The sequence below is a fragment of the Carassius gibelio genome, chromosome B14 (assembly GCF_023724105.1).
Source record: "Carassius gibelio isolate Cgi1373 ecotype wild population from Czech Republic chromosome B14, carGib1.2-hapl.c, whole genome shotgun sequence".
NCBI lineage: Eukaryota > Metazoa > Chordata > Actinopteri > Cypriniformes > Cyprinidae > Carassius > Carassius gibelio.
The window spans coordinates 18318639-18341512 of NC_068409.1; the positions used below are offsets into that span (position 1 = coordinate 18318639).

General features: G+C 42.1%; 1 long non-coding RNA gene across 1 annotated transcript; it reads right to left on the reverse strand.

Moving 5' to 3' along the window:
• Positions 1 to 3413: 3413 nt before the first annotated feature.
• On the reverse strand, positions 3414 to 9642 carry LOC127971648 (uncharacterized). Its single transcript, XR_008156886.1, has 3 exons — positions 9516 to 9642; positions 4924 to 5016; positions 3414 to 4772 (listed from the first exon to the last, which is right to left on the reverse strand). It is a non-coding gene; the product is annotated as an uncharacterized LOC127971648 (long non-coding RNA).
• Positions 9643 to 22874: the final 13232 nt, after the last annotated feature.

Genomic DNA, 22874 nt, shown 5'->3' on the forward strand with positions numbered 1-22874 from the left:
TCTATCAGCCTGATATTATGTTTACAGTGGCTCCACTGTACAAAGGAGGAGAAAAAAGATGAGAGAAAAAGGCTGAGCTGAGCAAACGAAACACTGTGTGGTGACTAAAATGAGTAGGGAAGGACTCCAGTCCATAAAACCACAATTGTGTGCCATTGAAGCAATAGTCTTGAGTCTGATTGAACCAGATCAGTTGGTCTGCTTCCGGACACAGTGTGGAGATGGCAGTGCTTTTGCAACTTTCTTTGGAAACTTCGACAGCGATTACCACCAAATGCGGCACTTTTAACAATGGCGCTAGTGTTGCAAGGCATATGTGGAAACAGGAGTTTGAAAGGATTCCATAGGAAGTTAAATGTGCCAATTTGCGGTGGGTGCTTTAAGTGTGGCATATAAAAGGAGCCCCATTGGTCTGAATGGGCTATGTGCTTTTCATTCTTGTTGGTGTGATCTACAGGAGTGATTTTATTAATTTATTCCACCTGACTAAATATCTGCAGTAAGCGGTGTACTGCTACTGCTTGGGTCCGAAGCAATGCCTTTGTCTTTCTCTCCTACTCTCTCTCCCCCTGTCATTTTCTTTCTTGAGTGAGGGCTTGTGCGGATTCTGGATGTGGCATTGAGGTGAAGGAAGTGATTATCAATGGCAGACTCAACTTGTCAGAATGTGTTATAGCTGGATTTAAACTATATCACCACTTTGTATCATCACTTTGAGAGGGGACGCCCTCCCTGCCTTGCCATGCCCATCCGAGGCTTCAACTAATCCAAAGAGAGTATAAATAACCGCTGTCAGCCATCGGGATGATTCATAATAAAAATAAATAAATCTTAAAATTCTTGGACTGGTTTTGTTTAACTTGGATTGGCAAGTGATGCTAAGAAACAGGCTCAGGTTTGAAGGGCCAATCTTAAACATGACAACCATGAACTGTATGTCCTACATTGGGTCTATCTATCTAGCTTTCTGCCATTTCTATTTAGCCTTGAGTAAAGTGATGACAGGGAATGCTAGGGAAAGAGGAGGAATAAGATCAGGAAATGTTGCAGGCCAGATCAGCACAACACTACAATGTGTCAGAGCATAGGTACTAACTTCCAGCTTCCAATGATCTTTGATCCCTTTTTCAGTGCAGAGAGGGAAATAGTCACAGTAAAAACAGATGCCTTACAAACACATTTCCACATGTCACTTTGTCTAAGGCCCTGTTTACACTTGGTATTAGATGCGTTTTGGTCGATTGAATCACATCATTTCGGCCCGTTTAAATCCCATTGGATAAGCACACGTCCTTTTACCTCTCGCAATGATACCAGATGTATTAGGTCAGTAGGTGCAGAGTAGGCGGCCTTTTGTGGCTGCTCGAACGCATTGAACTACATCAGTGTCTACACCACGTAAGCAATGTTTACACCTGTATATAGCGATGTCCACATGTGATCTGATCGTCCAAAATGCAACTTAATACCAAGTGTAAACAGTGCCTATGTCGAAAGAGTGGCCAGCACAAAATTGCTCTTTCCTTGTTTTAACTGCCAGTTCCACTCTCAGTTCTCTGTAGACTGATGGCAGAATCACAGAGGAATATGGAGCTTCCAGTGATGAGAGCCTCTAAGAGTAAAAGAGTAAAACTTAGCTGTCATTTACTAGTTCCTGAAATAAGAGTATCCTATCTTTTCTGCAGAGTCGCCATAATAAGTGTGATATCCCCGAATGCATTGCTTTGAGTGATGGATGTGACTAGCCTGAAGAAGAAATCCTTTCACTCCCATGGATACTTTAACGAGCGGAAAAGACTTAGTCTAGATAAGTCATGCACAAAAACAATTACGAACATTTCTCAGAACTTGCGTAAAAGCTCCAACCAAAAATTATTCAAATCTATGAAAGACTCGAGGTGATGTGGTTCGCTGTCCCGGTCAAAGTGTTGACTGGACAAGTACAGTGTATCAAGTCCATGGTCATTTAATACTAAAGAGTCACAGCTGTATCTTGACCCCAAGTCCAGGAAGGAAAACGATTCCAGGAATTGCTGTTGCAAGGCTCTATGTTACAGAGCACTCTCCTCTAAACCTGCAATGCTAGCCTTTGTAGTGAAGCAGTGATGCAGTGTAGAACTATTGCTATAACACACACATACCAAGAAGTGAAACTAGCCCACCTACTCTCAAATGAAGGAGGCCACGAATACCAATGCCACAAGTAGTGGCCTAGTAACCCTACCTGGCTTCTTAAGGAAAACTGCTGAACTACACTGTTGTCCTGGTACTCCAGTGTACCCAGCTTAACAAACCAAAACCAGCATGGAAATGGAATTCAATTATGCAGTTTCTTATATTAAATGAAAAGTAACCTGACATCTAGAGGTTGATATTCTAGCAATACAACCATGCAACACATAGTTGTTGATAAGACCTATCAATATAATATACACACATAAAAGATGTCTTTTTAGGTCCTCCATTCAGTTAACTGTCTTTCTTTCACATGGCTGCAACATAGTTTATCATCCTCCACTATCCTCAGCTCCACATCTTAGCTTCAAGCTTGGTTCCCTGTTGTTTAACTTTCACTCAGGGATTGCAGTCTGAACATCTGCTTAATCTATCTACTATGTTTAATTGCACCATGTTTTTGATTTTCAAAACAATTATTATTTTATTTGTTTTATCTTTTTTTTTTTTTTTTTTTTGGATTAAGTTTGTTCAGACGGTAATTATATGACTAGCATTACAACAATTGCTTCAGTTAATAAAGAGATGTTTATTTCAAGACCGTGCTTTGACGCAAAGGCCTCCAGTAACTTGTACAGGAAAACCAAATTCACCTTAAGGAATTTCCCCTTTTGCAATCCACTGAGCAATACCCAAAATCCACCATTCAAATGTCAGTGATATGCTACTTAACCTACACTGTACAAATATAAATCCTGATAAAATTATGTATAAACAACATTACCATTTATAGTTTTTCGAACATGGCAAGATAACTTTTATTAAACCAATTAATAGGATTTTTACTTTAGAGTTACTTTCTATAAAATGGGGAAAAAAATTTAAATAGTAGAAACTACAACAATATATGACTCTTTAACTGCTCAGGAGCACTTGGCCATCACATCTCAGATATTTAATAAATACCGGATCCCCCACATGATGACATCAGTGATTTAGAGTTGCAGTCTGGTCAAGGTTACAGTCATGTTAATTGCACTTGGCCTAACCACTGTGAGTGTGGTCTGTAAATGGAATACTGCCCATAAAATCATAAAATAGAGTCAGAGGCAATAACTGTTTCTGGAGTCCACCATCACTCCAAATCCTGTAAAGGATAAATCAGTGACAAATTCAGAGACAGCTGCACAGCAAGACAGTGTGCTTAAAAATTTTGAAGAAATAAAAAAACATTCAGAAAAAGTCTTGCTGCAGAATGGCTCAATGATTAATGATATAATGAGTGAGGTTAATTGTGAACAACTTATTTAGTTTCTCAACTATGCAATACTTAAAACAGTTGAAAAACTAAATATTTGTTATAAAGTCCTCCATTTGTGTGAAACTTTGGTAGATATAGTTTTGTGAGATGCTGTAAAATGTGTGGCAAGATTTCAGATATCGACTGGATACACATGGATTTTTATGACTTTGACAAGCTCCAGGACTAGGTTTGAAAATAAATAGCCTATTTAATATAAATATTTAAGTATTTGGCGCTGTGATTAACACCGCAGTGAATCCACAAAATCTGAATGGCTATTTACCCTACTCCCAAAAAACGCTTTGAGTAGTAATTTTTAATGATTGTAAGTACTATTATTAGTAATATGAGATTGATTCAAAACACATCTATGAATATAATAATTATGAAAATTAAAACAAAACAAAAAAATTGGAAAAAAAAAAATCACTTAATCACTTTCTTTTTCACATGTACTCATTATTTTCCTCTAGAATGGCAAATAACAAATAAAAGTCCATTTAATCTTCATATGTAAATCCTCAATCCCATATTTTAGTTGTGCATTGACATTTTGAATTGAGGTCAGTAATGAGGTTTATCCTATTTAATGCTTGTGCTATTCTGAAATAATTATCAATATCCTTCTAAAAAACCCCACCATTATTTTGGGGTCTACTTCATAATACCCGTCTGAAGCAAAGAAAACGTCAGGATTGAGAGGCTGAGTTGCTTTTGATTAGTGTGGCAGTTCTAAAGGCAGGAGCAGAGACTCATGAAGACTGAATGGATGGAGGTCAGTGGCTAATAGCAAACACCCCTCACTGGGGGCTGAGCAGGGGGTCTACGAGAGGGGCCCAATGGGTGTCTGAACCAGGCTAATATAATGTAAGCGAAGGTCTTTGTGCAAGGTCTCTGCCAGACCTCCACTGAGTCACTGCCGAGCCAACATGTCTTCCTGGACTTCCAGCTTTCACAGTGCATCTCCCGAGCTTCTTGATCACCGCTGAGCTCTTTTAAAGCTCCTGCTTCTCTGCATTTCCTCTCCTTTATCTCAATCTGCACTCCTTACTAAAGATTTCCCTGGCTAGCTGGCACAGGTGATTCTCATTATGTGGCTTTGAAGTGGGACTGGCGCGGGAGGGGAGATGGTGGATCAATGATAAGCCTCCGTTCTCCTGCCATGGACCTATTCCCAATGATTCCCATTACTACCCTGGCCCAGTCCAGCGTGGGGCTGCTGCCTGCTATTAAGACTTCTCCATGCTGATGAACATAACTTTGTATCCAGGAAAAAAAGTCTGTGAAAATGCATCTGTTGAACAATGACAAATAATTTCCTTATCAATTCCGAATAAAGCATCAGTCATGTAGACCACATGAGTTTATAAAGATGTTGGGTACTGGTGCTCTTGGAAGCCAACTTTACTGCTCTAGCGCAACGTTGTCCTGTAAAGCATGCTCACATTAATGGTTCCTTTATCAGTCATTTAGTTGTAAGGTACTCCCTTGTCTTCTCATTTACATCCAGGTTTTGGAAACAGCACAGCAACCCTGATCTAGGGAACAGAGACAAAGACGCGAGAAAACAGTCAGTGAAGCTGAAATGGCCCCAATCGAGGGTATTACAGGCATTTAGCGCCGTCAGGGAAAGTATTTGTTTGAAGCCTTTACGTTTTGGTTAGCTGCTCTTTATATCCGGCACAATTTATCGTTGTTTTGATTGCCCTTTCTGTTATCGCACCGGCAGTGTTTTCAGTGGCCGTGAGGAATGTGAGCAGGAATGTGTTGATGTTACTGTAAAGCCCAACACGCATCTACTCAGCACCTCCATCTCAAACCGATAAGAGCCTCTATCAGATTGGAAAGAATGTAACTGGCACAACCTGCCAGATATCTTGCTGCAACCCACTCCCTGGAGTTAGGGGCCCCTAATACATATTCTCAAGGTGCCGATGCAAACATTGGAGAAAAGCTTTTTGAGTAAGACAGAAACACATGTAAATCAAACCATCAAATGGGACCTTGTACCAAATTCCAGGACTGTAGGGAATGATAAGAAATGCATGTGGACCATTCAGCTGACTCTAATGCACCGTGTCAAGTGGGCTTTAAGATAAACACTTGACTCATTGGAATGATATTGAACATGTGATGTTGGGTGGGACTGAGTATGGAGCACCTGCAACCCTGGATGTGAGTGTTATCTGGAAAGGCTTGCTGGATGTCGATCAAATCCACACACACAGGTTCCTTGTTACTGAAGCTCAGAATACGATACGAAGAGGGCAACTTTACAGCAATGGTGTCCGCCAGACCTTATCACTTTAGTCCTACATCTGAGAGCATAGCATCTTATTTCGAATGCATCCAAACTCGAGAAGAGAAATGACATTCCAATTCCTCCACAGGTTATTTGTCATGCTGACACCTCCGCCTGCTTGCATCATAAATCAAGGCCTGCCATTGGAGGATCTCCATTCAGGTCGCTTTAATCTCCAACCCCTTTCATCAAATGAAACCGTCCCTTTCCATGACAGTGAAGAGTCCCAGCACTGCACTACTGCATCTCACCACCTGCTTCAAGTTACAGCAGACGTCTGGCCACTGAAAGAACTTCTAACTTGCCGACAGGGGAGGCAGAGGCTAGTGTCGGGTGTCTCAGCTCCAGGTGTGACGTTCGGTTATTGGGGCCTCCTTCTTTTCTTCTCTCTCAAATGTTCTCTCCCTCCCACTCTCTAAAGATGGGGTGCCTCTGGAGTGGTGTTTGTCTTGAGGTCACGGTAAAAGCTGTTGTCTCCAAATGAGGCCGTAAAGCACATGATGTAAAACATTCATCCTGCATATCGCTCTGTCTCTACTCCTGCCAAGGCTGGGTGAGCTGTACCATAAAACATCAATGCTGTTGTCTGACTCATAGCCGCATAAGGCCATGGAGGAAACACACACACATACACAGACGCTATCACAGCCATATGTGTCTGTCTGAGTGTTACCAAAAACACATCTGACAATTACACACACGCCATCTTAATGGGCTGATAAATGATGCTACATTTGAAGAGCAGGAGACTTCGGCCAAGTTTATAAGAATGCACTGAAGTTACAATAATTAGGGAACTGTTAGGGTAAAATTATATGTTCAAATGAACAGTTAGCAAAATTTGTGTGACATGGAAAGAGAAAATGCATTTATCTTGATTTTACAAAGAGAGAGTAGTCATTTTGAATATATATCCATGTAATTATCCAGTTGCCTGGGTTGAATGTAAACTAAATTGCTAGTTGTAATACAATACTTGACGTGAGCTGATAACTGGGGTGGCTAAGCTGCAAGTTTTCCTGTTGTGGTTCTTAATACTAGATTTTGTACTTAATTTCATTTTAAGATTTTAATTAAGATGCTTTGCACAGTAATTTCAGGTCAGTTTATTGAATTGTAATACAAGTGGTATGCCTTCATTTTTAGCACATGGGGATGTTAAAAACCCATTTATACCTTCATAATGTTTCAGATTTCATGACCTGTCATAGATTTCCTTTCCCAGGATAATAATAATGAGGAAACGGCACAAGCTTGTAAAAAAGATATGTGGTGGGATAACCAGGATCAGTCTCGTGATTAATCCTGCTTTGACTAACTCCGCCGGGAATTCCATCAAAAGGCCAGGGATTGTTTAATTGCCATGCCTGTTTTTCCCAACGCTTTACCTCCCTCCTTTCTGCCAGTGAGGGGGTCCTGCTGGAATCTGGCAGCCCCCACACACGCACCTAGAATTATTTTCAGATGTGCAGATCAGGTTAAAGAGAGGGGGATGCCAGTGTACCTATCGTGGTTTAGGACTAGGCAAGTGCTCTTCAGTGCTCTTCTGGGTTCAGCGTACTGGTCCTGGGGAAAAGACCTTTGAATTCATCCCCATGTCCCACTGCTGCTTTAGTCTGATCAAAGAGGCAATGAAAACTGCAGATAAGACATACAGATTTGATTTGAGCTTTTCTTCAAACAGCAGGCTTTATCACGAGTCCCAAAGCCATCAGACTGAACCACTCGCATCGCTTTACCTCATTCATCTGGTCTGCGTATAAGATAAAGCCAATTTTAGGGCCATTCTACCCACTTTATTATTGATGGATCCAATTGGGGTGGGGAACCGGATAACATCTTGCTTGCTGATATTTGTAAACAGTATTTCAGTGGAAATAAAACTGACATGGGAGTCTGAAACACCATGACATCGAACTACAGAAAGCTCACTGCATGCCCATAGAGGCATGATAAGATATCCATCTTGCTCTACCCTTTTCAAGATTTCAAAGTAAAGAAAACTACGCTGTGGAGAAAATACCATGTTGCCATAGAGTGGGTGTTACTGCACCACCTTATCCAAAAACTGACAACTGGAAGATAATCAGCAGCTGGTGCAGTATGGGAGGTTAATCTCGGTTTGACAGTTAAATATGACCAATCTTGTTTTCTTTTTGCATTTTTCACTTTTGATAACGATTATTACACTTGCGAATTTGAAACTATATACTGGCAAAAACAAAATCAACAAAAGAACCACAAATAGGAGGCCTGGCATCTGTGGCTAAAACTATGTTAAATACCTTCAAACAACACCACCTGTCGAGAACAAACGCAGAAAGTCAAAGTATATGGAAAGAAAAGGAGTACTAACAGCGTGTTAGCTGAAACGGCTATATTCTAATCCAAAACTGGGGTGTCAGATTATAATCAGCACCACACCTGCTGAGCTTTCCCAGAAGCCCCTCTGCATGGGGCCAGTATTAAATCCATCTAATAGCAAGTTTTCAAGCGAGACTGGATGCAATTTCAGCTTCTGATAAATCCAAGTGTGCCTATTGGATGCATTTTTGGCTTCCTATTTAACAAGCATGCATTAAGTAACAGGCTTTTAATCTGCCGAGCTCTTTGAAGAAATTGTTCACAATTAAAAAGAGCTAAGAATAGAAACTGCTTGGGGTGCTGGTTTATTTGTTTACTGTTGTTTAGTAGGAATTCAAGCAGTTGATATTCTCTCCTCTACAACTCCTGCCTAGCACAACAGCCCAAAGATGATTCTTTTACACATTTTACTGCCAAACAGTGTTGCAGGAACACAGTTTGCCAAAACACATTTGGCAATGCAAAACACACACTGTAAAATGACAATAAAATTTTTTAAAGATGCTCCTGAGGACCATTTTTGACTTCCTTTCCTCTAGTATCCACAAATGCCAGCTCTTTGGGTCCATAGGGCAATAACCAGCCCCACAAAAGGGCTTTTTGGCAACAGATATATACTGGTTTGAGTTAGGGAAAAAGTAGCATGAAAAACAAACGCATGCTGAAAATGAATGCACTACCTCATGAGTTACTCTATTAAGCAAAGAGATGCATGCCTCAAACCAAATATCACACTGAATTTCTCTATAAAAATTTTTTAGAGTACGACAAAATATGATAATTCAACAGTCTGCAAAGTAAATAGAATTCCTATATAATGCGTGTATAATATATATATATATATATATATATATATATATATATATATATATATATATATATGCAATCACTGTCACTAAAAAAACTATACTAATGGGTCACCTAAGGACTCATCAGTCTCTCCTAGCCATATTTCGACTGTAATGTGTTTCCATAAAATTGTGGACACATTTTTGCTGAAAAAATAAATAAATAAAAATGACATACAATGCAAAACATTACTGACTTTTTATGTAGTTTAACACATGATGATTTCAAAATGATCACCATCCTTACAAAACCTCACCCACATTAACCAGATAATTCTTCCATGGAAACAAATGAGTAGAATTGGCAACAACAACACAGAAAACAACAGAAAACCAAACACTTAAGTTGCAAGCCATAAAAAGGGGCGTACAAGACGAATGAATGTAAAATATTCATTTGAAAATGCAGCACTGGCCCTTGACAGTTCAACTAGCTTTGACAGTAAAAACTGTTTGTTTGTTTGTTTGTTTGTTTGTTTGTTTGTTTAACATTAGCATCGATATATGCACGCGTGTGAGGTACCTGACATGAAACCTCCTTTTGTTTCCCCTTAAACTCACAGCGGGTGTATTCCTTCTACCTCATACGTCGCACTGTCCGCTTCTACACAGCAACCGCGCGAAGTGTTGCAACAAAACCACATCGCTTTGAGTGAGATATAAAAAGCGCGCCTAATATAAAGCGGTAAACTCGGAAGTGACGGCGGCTCGTGAAGGACGCCCGCTCTGGCCAGAAGCGTTATAAATGTATTTCACATAAAATAATAATTTTAGAACTTTAAAAAAACTCGGCCTATTTATTTATTTATTTATTTATTTATTTATTTATTTATTTATTTATTTATTTATGCATGAAGTAGAAATTACAAAGACATAAATGACTGTAATATTTGGTTTGGCGTTGTTTTGAGAATTATGCCTTTATGGTTCAGACTGATACAGCTGTTGTCTCTTCAAAACAACAGGCCAGATAATAACTTGAGTGATGGATCACATGACCAAAACACAGTCAGTTGACTATAGACGGAAGAAATACAGGTCAGCAGTGTAAATGGGAAGAAAGATTCGCCTATTTCTCTCTGTTCTTCTCTCTTTTCAGTTGTGATCCTCCATGTCATTTCAAATACTGTAGGCTACACCTTAATTTAAGCAGCAGTGTTTTATGTGAACATGCACTGACCAGTACAGTCATACTCTTATTTAACTATATGTGCTGCAATATATGACACATAGCACTCCAGCATGACTAGTTTTCTGTCAACATAGTGTGGAAAACCTTTAGCAATAAATGATCAATGGAGACGAACTGACCTGGTCAAAAGATATCAGACATTTTATTAGGCAGAGAGAAAGTGAATCTCACTCTAGCACCTCTAAAGGCAACATCTGGACCTTGTCAAAGATGAGAGATTAGTTTTTGGCCGAAGAAAAAAAAACGGAGGAGAAAAAATAGCCAGAGAGAGAACAAAAAGGTTTCAATAGTTATATGAAAAACATATCATTCAGGTTAACCCTAAGGCTGTTGTTTTGTACAGCTGCCAAGATCCTCATCCCAAAATCAGGAGGTGCCATAGTGGAGGCTGGCCATAGTGGAGATGAATAGATAAAGAAATGTGGCTTATGTTAAGGGCCCTCAGTAAGACACAATGTCATTGTTCAGGCTGTGCTCCCCTAAACTCCGGCCTCCTCATCTCCTCATCTCAGGGAAGCAGCAGGTCTAGAGCTGCAGATTCTGAGAAAATTAGGCTTTTGTTTAAACAAAATGGGATTGGCGCAGTTGCTCGGAGGCATAAATGTAACCACTAACCACATAATGATACAGCACGACTTGCAATGAAAGCCATCACTATAAATTCACTTAAAGAGTAGCTGACATGATTTTGTCATTTTTGGATCCTCCAAATATCTTTGGATCAAATTGCTATTTTGTAAACAGCGTTTATTTGTCTAAGTGTGTGATCCTCTGGCCGTGATTTGTTTGCCCATGTTCATGATTCGAGGCTTGAATTTCAGAAGAACACTTAAACTGTAGAAATCCAATCTTACTCTGTGATTAAAGCGTATTTTGACTTCACTACTGCTTGTCATTTTATTCATCCCAGTCTCATAATTTGGACATAATATGTGGATGGATTTGCTATAAACAAAAGAGCCATGTTGTCGGGAGCTTCATTTCAAAGGAAAGGTTTGCAATGTAAAATATACACCGAATACTGTCTAGTATGTTAAATCACGTAAAACAGTATTATGCTATGTTGTTTTCCTTTGACCTTATCATGTAGCATGTTTAATGCTGCATGCGTGCAACAGACATTACCTATCTATCTATCTATCTATCTATCTATCTATCTATCTATCTATCTATCTATCTATCTATCTATCTATCTATCTATCTATCTATCTATCTATCTATTCAATTACATTTGAATTCCAATCCTGGTTGCTATATTAATTCGAATTTAGGAGTTGATTTCAAATTAAAAATTAAGTCTCAAAACAATACTGAAACTCTTTTGTGCTCATTGGGTGATACTCTTTATAAACTGTAATTATAAAGGCAATTAGGAAGGCAATTTACCCAATTTGAGCCAAAACATGAAAAAAAAAGTAATCTCTGGTGTGCCCCATGTGTTGCACACTGCCCCCTTGTGGACTGTAATAATGATCTGTGCCTAGGTCATGGCATCTAATTTGGCAACCAAGCAAATATTTTTGAGGCACACAGGCAGATATTACCATTGTTTGCTCAGGGATAAAACACAACCTCATGGGGCGCCACAGTCTAGAACGCTTTCGCTGTCATGCCCAGACACTTGCCGTTACCACATAGCTGTTTTGTTAAGGCAGCTCAGTTCTGCTGAAAGTGCTTCCCTTAAATCACAATGGGCAGAAGTGAAATGAAGATAAAGACTGTGGAAACGGTAATCTAGACTGCAGGAGAGACACATGGGGACCAGGATGTCACCTCTCCCAACCCCCTACTCCTCCTCACACTGTTCACTGTGGAAAAAAAGTGACATGTCAGCCCTTTTATAGGCCACGGACTCTTGGAGTTTGCTATTAGGCCACAATCTGTTTCCTCAGCACCTTCCCAGCAGCCCAATAATTCTGAGCATTTCTGAAGATCCCCCACCATACACCCCTCCATGCGAAGCTTGGTCATCAATCTCTCACACCACTCTGGAGTGGAGCCTCGGTTTGTTAAGGAGCTCGACAAAGCTATTTTGGTTTTGCGTAATTCCACCACTCCTGTATAAATTTCGGTTTTGATTTATTGCATGTGTTATTGCTTGTCACACACATATATAAATCAATCAGAATTAATCAAGCAATAAAAACTCATCAGGAATTCCCGCAAGAGTAAAGAGAATAACATTCTATGATGTCATTACATCTGGACACAGACTGGATTTAATTAACCACTTGAAACATAAAGCATTATTGATTGGCGTAGCTCAAAGAATGCAAGCTATTTTGCTGGCTGCAATAGTCTCAGCTATTAAGGAATTGCTTATTACCAGAAACATTTCTCTTAGCTAGAAAAACCGGAAAGCTGTAATGGCTATTATCGTTCCTCAATGGTTTTTCGAGAACTTTTTGGAATGTGGCCCCCCTAAACACCCAGTCTTTTTCTGAGATTGATCAAGTTAAAATATAACATGTTTCTGAAGTTTATATGACGTGAAACATTTCTTCCTGTGTGGCTACATTTCTTAGAGATTCCTACTGCAGGGCTGGAATAACTACCGAGATTCCTGAGTGGGAAAAATAATCGGCGTATTATTTCTGCGGATGCAGAAATGTACATTTGGCATGTAATCAGACTTTAAACTCAAACCAATTTTTATCTTTGCGAAAGCCGATTACTGAATATTTTAGGAATTATAGGTGGAACATTATGTGCTTGTCATAATATTTGCAAACTGTGTCGAAAAAAATGATTCCATTTACTAGTTTTCAGTTGAGTGCAAAGGAAGCCATGTTGAGAAATTACACTTCATTTGACCTGTTGGGGCCGACACAAGATTATACTCTACCATATGTTTATGTAGGCAACATAAAATGGATTTAAAATCATTCTGATCATCATTTTTACAAGCCACAAATTAAAGTAATAACTTTACAAAGTAACTTAATATGTTGGTGCTATTAAAACTGCAAATACCTTAAACGAATGCAATATTTATGGCAGAGATGATGGTAAGCAACATCAACATAAGATATAGCTTCTGTATTACACTAATTTTTTATTTTAACTTTTCATAGGTTACATTTGTGTGAATAGCCTTTTATATACCAGAAACAATGCATACATTTACCTGAATTCACAAATTGTTGAATGAGATTGATACGTTTATTAGGGTGTCTGGTTAACAAATGCATTATTTTTCATTATCTCATGGTTTAAATCATATTGAACAGCTTGATTGCACTGGTCTGTCACCGGCTGGTCTAAATAAATCGAGGTCTTGGTTGAGGTAGAGGCATTTAGTGCTACAGCATTACAAGGTTGTCTGGAAAACATCTAAATTAGGGAGAGAAGGAGTTGTGTTTTTCTTGAGAGGACTGATGGTGGTTCAGACTGATAAGAAATCAGAGCAAACAGAGGGCTGGACCATATAATGGAGAAATGAGCAGAGGACATCTGCTGAACATTATGATCCTCAGAAGCACATCTGAAAGAACAGACTAATGAAGATACTAGGTGCTTTTTATTAAAGCTGAAGTGTGTAATTTTTGGGATGTTAAACTACTTTTTCCTTGCATTTGAATATGCAGAGACTATAAGTCATTTGTAAGTGCATTAAGTCAATGAGTGTAAATATTGTCAGGCTCTGGTTTCAAATCATTATGAAAACAATGTTTGTTACATCAGTGGTGCAAAGAAGGAGGGTGTACCCAACTTCCCTATACAGTATAGGCACAAAACAGGTGATAACAGTATGCACAAAGAGTAGGTGCAAAAAAAAAAAAACAACACGTAAAAAGAGTATGCTCAAATTGATGATATTCATAAAACAGCAGAGAACCTACTACTTCTGTCGAGATTCTGAAGCGTGCATCCAGTGGGCACTTTACAATCCCATGAGGCCACTGGAGAAGAGCTGACACTGGCAAGTCACATAACAATGACAATATGATGAATGTAATACATCCAGATTACTCCATACTACAAACATTCGTGCAACGTGGAAGTAGCCCAAGTTTTTTTTTTTTTTTGTCAATGCGTGAGACCTCTGATTCAAATAAATAAGTAGAAAAATGCAGAAGTGCAGTAATTTGTGCAGATTCAAATTTAATGGCTGCATACGTTTTAACTGACTGCAAGTAATTACTTATTCATTTTATTAATATGTAATAGTGTTGAGAAAACCGGTTTAAAAACCGGGCCGAATTCAGAACAGAAAAGCTTTATATTTTATATGCATAGAATTGCGATTCAGAATTCCAAAATTTTAAATATAATACTGAACCAACCGTTACAACTTCCACGGCTCAGTATGTCACGGTAGGAAATCCAGTGTTTCCTCCGTGTCATGTTTTGTGTTTGTTTTTGTACTTACGTTGTCTCCATGTGCTCGTTTAGTTGATTGTCATCACCTGGGTGTTGATTGTCTCGCTCCAGCTGATCCTCATCACACCTCAGCTACTTATACTCACCTCGCTCTCTCTCTGTTGTCAGATCCTCTCTCATGTCTCCGTGTCCTAGTTGGATTACCGTCTTCCGTGTTCGTGTGCTGGATTGGGTTCGTGTTGTCGTCCTCGTGTCAGTGTTCCGGTCTGTTCCTGGTTTCACCCATTGACCTCCTTCACCTGCACCATCGACTTCACCATCCAGCTCTTCTCACGCCACCGTAGACCTTCCTTGCCATTGCCAACATTCTGGACTCTCTTTCTAATAAACATCATCTGATTGCCTGCAATTGCTTCCTCCTCTTTTACCTGTCGTTACAGTAGGATCTGACCATCATGGAAGCAGCAGGCGATCGCTCCCCATCTCATCTGGAGGAATTTCTGCAGAGAGCCGTGGGTCGTATGGATCGCCAAGACAAGGCAATAGATGAGATGGGTCGAGCCTTCCAAGCAATGGTGACGAAGGTGTCCGAGCTCGCTCTCCAGACTCAACACCAACAACAACCGCCACCCGCTGCGCCTCCCACGCCACCCACACCGCCGATCGTCTCCGGGGGGATTTCCCAGCCCGAACCACGCCTCCCCATCCCTGAGAAATATGCGGGTGAGCCAGAGTTTTGTCGATCATTTCTATCTCATTGTTCTCTGCACTTCGCCCTGCAGCCCCGCACGTTCTACACCGAGGAAATGAAGGTGGCATTCGTCTTGTCACTACTGACGGGAAGGGCTGCCCTCTGGGGGACGGCGGTGTGGGAAAACCAAGACAGCTGCTGTGCCTCGTTCCACGCCCTTTCGGAGGAGATGAGACGGGTCTTCGACCGCTCCGTCGCCGGGAGGGAAGCGGCTAGACTTCTCACGGACCTACGTCAGGAGGACAGGTCCGTATCCGATTACTCGATTGAGTTCCGCACCCTGGCGGCGGAGTGTAAGTGGAACGAAGAGGCGCAGTGGGATCACTTCCTGCATGGGTTGGCTGACCGCATCCAACAGGAGATCCGCGCCGTCGAGCTCCCCACTTCTCTCAATAGCCTGATTGACCTCACCATCAGAGTTGACAACCGACTCGATCAAGCCGCCAGACGGAGGGGGAGAGCAGTTCTCGCGAACAGACCGGAGGCTCAGTGTCAGCGCTCAGAGGTTGCGGTCAGCCCACCGGGAGATCTTGAACCCATGCAGGTGGGGCGAGCTCGGCTCTCCCGGGAGGAGAGGATCAGGCGGAGATCCCTGGGACTATGTTTATACTGCGGCAGCCAAGAACATCACATCCAGCGCTGTCCGGTAAGAAGACCTAGCCCGATAGCAAAACTGAGGCTACTATCGGGTGGGATCTCTGCCAGGAAGACCTCATCTACATCGACACTCCTTCCGGTGAGTCTACGGTGGTCCACCCACGCACTCGATCATCACGCTTTGTTGGATTCTGGGGCCGAGGGTAGTTTCATGGACTTTAAGTTTGCCACTAAACTCAACATTCCTCTCACCTCCCTCAAACACCCCATTGCACCTTTTGCTCTCAACGGACACAAACTGCCAGTCATCACACAGACCACTTTACCTGTTTCCCTCATCACGTCTGGCAACCATACGGAGGAGATTTCATTTTACATCACGGACTCACCTCAATCCCCCATTGTTCTCGGTCACACCTGGCTCCAGAAACACAACCCCAGGATCAATTGGCGCCTCGGATCTGTGATTAGCTGGAGCGAGGAATGTCATTTGTCTTGTCTTTTGTCTGCTGGTGTTAATGTTTCTGAGTCTGTGTTTCAGGGGGAAGCAGTGGATTTGGCTAGCGTGCCCGCGGAGTACCACGACCTGAAGGAGGTGTTCAGTAAGTCTCGTGCTGATTCTCTTCCTCCTCATCGTCCCTATGACTGTGCGATAGAGTTATTGCCAGGTACTTCTCCGCCTAAGGGCAAGTTATATTCTTTGTCTATTCCAGAGACGGCGGCCATGGAGAAATATATATCCAGTTCTCTAGCAACGGGGTTTATCCGCCCTTCCTCTTCTCCAGCGGGGGCGGGGTTCTTTTTTGTGGGAAAGAAGGACGGATCCTTGCGACCTTGCATTGACTACCGAGGGCTGAACAACATAACGGTAAAGAATACCTATCCTTTGCCGCTTATGTCTTCAGCTTTTGAGAGGTTGCAGGGAGCGTCCGTTTTCACTAAATTGGACTTACGTAATGCTTATCATTTGGTCCGCATCAGGGAGGGGGATGAGTGGAAGACTGCCTTTAACACCCCTAGAGGCCATTTTGAGTACTGCGTGATGCCGTTCGGGCTAACGAACTCGCCGGCAGTCTTCCAAGCACTCGTTAATGACGTGTTGCGAGACATGGTCGATCTGTTCATATATGTTTACCTGGATGACATATTGATTTTTTCTTCGTCTCTCCAGGAACACGTGCAACACGTACGACGAGTGCTTCTGCGGTTGCTAGAGAATGGATTGTTTGTCAAGGCGGAGAAATGCGTTTTTCATGCACAGTCTGTTTCTTTTCTAGGACACATCATTTCGACTGAGGGTGTTCGCATGGATCCTGAGAAGGTTAAGGCTGTGGTAAATTGGCCATCCCCAGAGTCTCGCAAGGCCCTGCAGAGATTTCTGGGGTTCGCCAATTTTTACCGGCGTTTCATTCGCAATTTCAGCCAACTAGCCGCTCCTCTGACCGCCTTGACCTCCCCTAGTTTGACGTTCAGGTGGTCAGACGCAGCTGAGGCTGCGTTTGCCAAACTGAAAAGCTGCTTTGTTTCAGCTCCCATTCTCGTTACCCCTGATCGCTCACGTCAATTCATAGTGGAGGTCGACGCGTCAGAGGTGGGGGTAGGAGCAGTGTTATCCCAACGCGCATCCTCAGACGGAAAGGTGCATCCATGCGCGTATTATTCTCACCGTTTATCTCCTGCAGAAGTTAATTATGACATTGGCAATCGAGAGTTGTTGGCAGTCAAACTTGCACTGGAAGAATGGCGTCACTGGCTTGAGGGGTCGGGTGTACCTTTCATTGTATGGACGGACCATAAGAATCTCGAATACATTAGAACCGCCAAAAGACTTAACTCCAGGCAGGCTCGGTGGGCATTGTTTTTCGGTCGTTTCGATTTTACACTTTCTTACCGGCCGGGTTCCAAAAACATCAAACCCGATGCTTTATCCCGTCTTTTTGAGCGTTCCGATCGTACTGCTACTCCCGAGCCCATTTTACCGGGGACCATCATTATCTCCGCGCTCAGATGGGAGGTCGAATCGAAGGTGTTGACTGCCTTAGAAGGGGTAACGCCCCCGGCTCGTTGCCCACCGAACCGATTGTTTGTGCCGGAGGGGTTACGGTCAGACGTTCTCCAGTGGGGTCATTGTTCCAGTGTTGCTTGTCACCCAGGGGTTAGTAGAACTAGATTTCTAGTCAAGCAACGATTTTGGTGGCCTGGTATGGCTCGTGACGTCCACGATTTCGTCTTGGCTTGTTCAGTTTGCGCTATTGGTAAGACTTCCAATCGACCTCCAGATGGGTTACTCTTACCGCTGTCTGTCCCTTCGAGACCCTGGTCCCACATTTCGCTAGATTTTATTACCGCCCTCCCGCCCTCTAAAGGCAATACGGTGATTTTAACCGTAGTGGACCGGTTCTCGAAGGCGACTCATTTTATTCCCTTGCCCAAATTACCTTCAGCCAAGGAAACAGCGGTAGCTGTCATTGACCACGTCTTCCGTATACATGGCCTTCCGACAGACGTGGTTTCTGACAGGGGTCCCCAATTTGTGTCCAAATTTTGGCGAGAATTTTGTAAATTGTTAGGAGCGACTGTTAGTCTTTCTTCTGGGTTCCATCCCCAGAGCAATGGTCAAACCGAGCGAGCCAATCAGGATGTCGAGAGGGTTTTGCGATGTTTGGCTTCCAATAATCCTTCGTCCTGGTGTCAGCAACTCTCAGTTGTGGAGTACGCACACAATTCCTTGCCAGTGTCATCTACGGGCATGTCTCCATTTAAGTGTAGTTTAGGGTACCAACCACCTAATTTTGTCAGTACGGAATCCGAGGTTTCGGTCCCCTCCGCACACGCACTAGTCCAGAGGTGTCACCGCACCTGGACCAGAGCTCGCAGAGCTCTGCTCCAGGCTAGGTCGCGCACCAAGGCTAAGGCCGATCGCCACCGGTCGAAGCCCCCCCGTTACGTCGTCGGTCAAAGAGTGTGGCTTTCTACCCAGAATATTCCTATGCGTTCCGTTTCTAACAAACTTGCTCCCAAATTTATTGGCCCGTTTTCTATTACCAAGATTATTAATCCGGTAACCGTGCGTCTTAGCCTTCCTCCGGCGTACAGGAGGATTCATCCCGTGTTCCATGTGTCCAAAATTAAATCGGTGATTTCTTCCCGTCTTAATCCGCCTGCCCCGGTTCCCCCCCCGCCTCGTCTCGTTAATGGGGAAACCACCTATTCGGTTAATCGTATTCTGGACTCTAGACGGAGGGGACGCGGTTTTCAGTACTTGGTGGATTGGGAAGGTTACGGTCCGGAGGAGAGAAGCTGGGTTCCTGCTCGGGACATATTGGATCACCACCTTATAGATGATTACAATCTACAGGTAAAGCAGGCTGGGAACGTCAGGTGACGTCCTAGGGGAGAGGGTACTGTCACGGTAGGAAATCCAGTGTTTCCTCCGTGTCATGTTTTGTGTTTGTTTTTGTACTTACGTTGTCTCCATGTGCTCGTTTAGTTGATTGTCATCACCTGGGTGTTGATTGTCTCGCTCCAGCTGATCCTCATCACACCTCAGCTACTTATACTCACCTCGCTCTCTCTCTGTTGTCAGATCCTCTCTCATGTCTCCGTGTCCTAGTTGGATTACCGTCTTCCGTGTTCGTGTGCTGGATTGGGTTCGTGTTGTCGTCCTCGTGTCAGTGTTCCGGTCTGTTCCTGGTTTCACCCATTGACCTCCTTCACCTGCACCATCGACTTCACCATCCAGCTCTTCTCACGCCACCGTAGACCTTCCTTGCCATTGCCAACATTCTGGACTCTCTTTCTAATAAACATCATCTGATTGCCTGCAATTGCTTCCTCCTCTTTTACCTGTCGTTACACAGTAGGCACTTGTGAATTTATGAATTATGAATGAAACACATTACATGCGTTTATAGCGCTTAAGTAGCTAATAGTGACCAATCAATGCTATTTTGGGTTAAAATAATAGATAGTAATAGGCTACTTCTCTCAAAAGAAATCTGAAGTAGACATATTCCTTTTGTTTGTTTGCTTGTTTTAGAATAGCATTTTAAATCATAAATCGCAAAATACACTCTGAGCCAGCACTGAGCCGAGCCGAAACCAAGGTATTGAACCCCGGCTAAGTGTATTGTTACATCTCTTTTATATTTCTATATCTATATCTATCTACATATAGCCTATATATAGAGTAGTATGCAGTTCTGAAACCTCATGGTGGTGGTGATCTTCTGTCATTATTTGTTTACCCTCATGTCGTTTCAAACATCCACAGCTTTGTTTCTTCTGTAAAACAGACGATAAGAGAGTTTGTAGAATGTTTCAGCTGTTGTTGTTTTTGGACGACTCTCACAGACTCCACACAAAGCTTGGTTAGCATCAGACCTTTCACTAGCTTTATGTCCATCTCAGTGACCGTGCTTTGGCTGATGAGCGGTTATAGATTTCGCTGAATGTGAATGACCAGATGGTGTAGTTATGATATCTACCAGTGTATCTACTGGACCAGACTTAGTATTTGATCTACTGGTATTTGACTTAGCATTGTGCTTATTTACAATTATCCCCTTCATAGAAATCAAAGACTTTTCATCCCTCATAACAGGGCCTGGATTCTATGAATCAGTGTGAAATGCTGCAGTGATTCAAGCCAGGACTGGTAATCTCTGAAAAATCTCACAAAGCATTCCCTCCTTCTCATTACAGAGCTTTTAAAATGCAGGGCAACAACAACAACAACATTGGCAGCAATAGCAACAGAGTAAACAACAGAGACTGTGTGACAACAGATGAATGGCCTTCGAGCAGAGAGACAGACCACAGCTCATGGCAACGCCAGAAAACATCGAGTCGAGTGTGTTATCAGCTGGTCCGGGGGCTCTCCCAGAACTTATCTTCCCCTCTCCTGAATCTCTTCCATCAGCAGGTAGATTATACTCGTCACCTGCCAGCACTTCAAAGGTGTGTTTTCTCTGCTTGTGCTTTAGCAACAGTCGTCATTGAGAAAAGAGATAATTGTTGGAGGTGTTGTGTAAAGAAATGCCCTTTTGTTGACTCCTGTCAACGCTGGAGATCTGACCGCAAGCGAGCGCGTTATCCAGCAGCGGGATCGACATCGGGCTCCGTCACGCCGAGTCCTGTGTAGTTCAGCCAGGGGGAACTGGGCTGACATCCTGAAAAGGGAAAGGAAGAGGAAAGAGCTGGAACGCTGGCGATGATAGTCACCTTCCCTCCCCGATTATCTTTAGTGATAGAGGAAACGTGCCTCGCTGCCAGTCCGCACACCCATGCACTGTCAACAGAGGGAAAAGTCTTTAATGCTCCCTTACAAAAAGCACTTTTGTCTCCTATCTGTTTTCAGGAAAACCCAGGGTGTTGGAGATATGGTAAAACAAACACAAAGCACACACTCCGTCCAAGTTTATGTGCTACAACACTGGCTGAGGTAACCGCCTTGCCAAAGATTTAATAATTTGTAATTCAGGTGAGAGAGTGGATATTATGTACCGGGCTTATAAAAGATTAAAACATGAGGAAACTAATCTCACATAAAGGGGAGCAAAAAACAAGCGCTTTAAATCAGCACGCTATGCATAAAAGAAAATAAAGCACTTTAAATTGGTATGCCTTATAATTCATAGAAAGACATCGGTGTGGAATGCTTTTGCTGTGTGCAAAAAAACATTTTTCATGCTGGAAAACTTTTGATATGTATAGATCGTGACAGATGATTTACAGGTAGGCAAACCTAACGCAACATGGAACGCATATGGACTAAAGAGTTGCTGTTTTTTACCTCTCTGATTTTAAATTCAGTTTTTCCTCTGGCTGGAGGCTGGAGAAAATGACAAATAGTAGTTTTAATAATTCTGATCATGCTGCGTGGTGTTTGTCACCTTGTGGCAGGAATAGTGTTTGTGTTAAGCTTTCTTTTCCTCCATAAATGCGTCAGCATGCATTGTACCAGCTTAATGGGTGTGACTGAGGAACAGAGCGGCTGTAAATCTTCAATCCGACCTCTCGGCAATCATCTTGCGACCGCTGCTCACCAAACACTGCCAGCCCGTTGCAGTTTGACTCGAAATATTTCACTGGTTTGTTATTTTTGTATTTTCCATTTTTACTGCGAATGCTTAAGCGGCGGGCATGTGTGTTCGTATAATTAATGAACTGTACGCTCACTTGTGTGGAGTGTTGCGGTAAACATGATCTTTACGAGTGCGGTGGCAGAAATGTTCTGACACATCCTGGCAGGCGCAGTGAAGAAGGATTGAACTGGAAAAGTGTAGAGTATGAAGTCATAACCTTGACGTTAGAGTATCTTTCAGCACTCTTAAAACAGGCCGGTCAGTCTGAATGACCTCAGCGCTTGGTGTAAGCTGGCATAATGGTTTTGTTTGGAGACAACAATAGAGGGAATCTTTCAACTCAAAGTAATGAAGCATGTTTGTGAGAATAATTCTCATAGGAAACATAAAGGAGAGGACGTCAATGTAACAAAAATGATGTCTTCCCTGACCTGTAGTCTCAAAAAGGCATAGTTTTGAAATGTTGCTTAAAATCTGTTCCACATTGCTGCTTATAACGGCCAAGAACCACCCAATTATACTGAGGCCGACTGACATATAAAGTTACTTTTTGTATTTTTACATGCTATTTAGGGGTGGGTTATCTAGTTGATACCACAGAAATAGGCCAAGGTAAAAAAAAATCATGCAAATAATTGCACAGCGGTGTCAGTCAGCGGGCGGCTAGGGGAAATACACCAATTAAAAATACTATAAATACAATATAGTATAAATAGCCTTTCTGGCAAACCATAAGTATATTTCAGCAACTAAATAAAAACAGAACAATTACAAATCAGTTTACTTGCTATTTCCACACATCTCTAAAAATATGTTTGCACGACTGATGCCACTAACCTCAACTGATTTTGGTAAATGCAGTAAGATCTAACATTTTCATAAAAACAGGTCAGGTAAACTGTAACTGGTTTAAAATGCTACTATCTACTAACA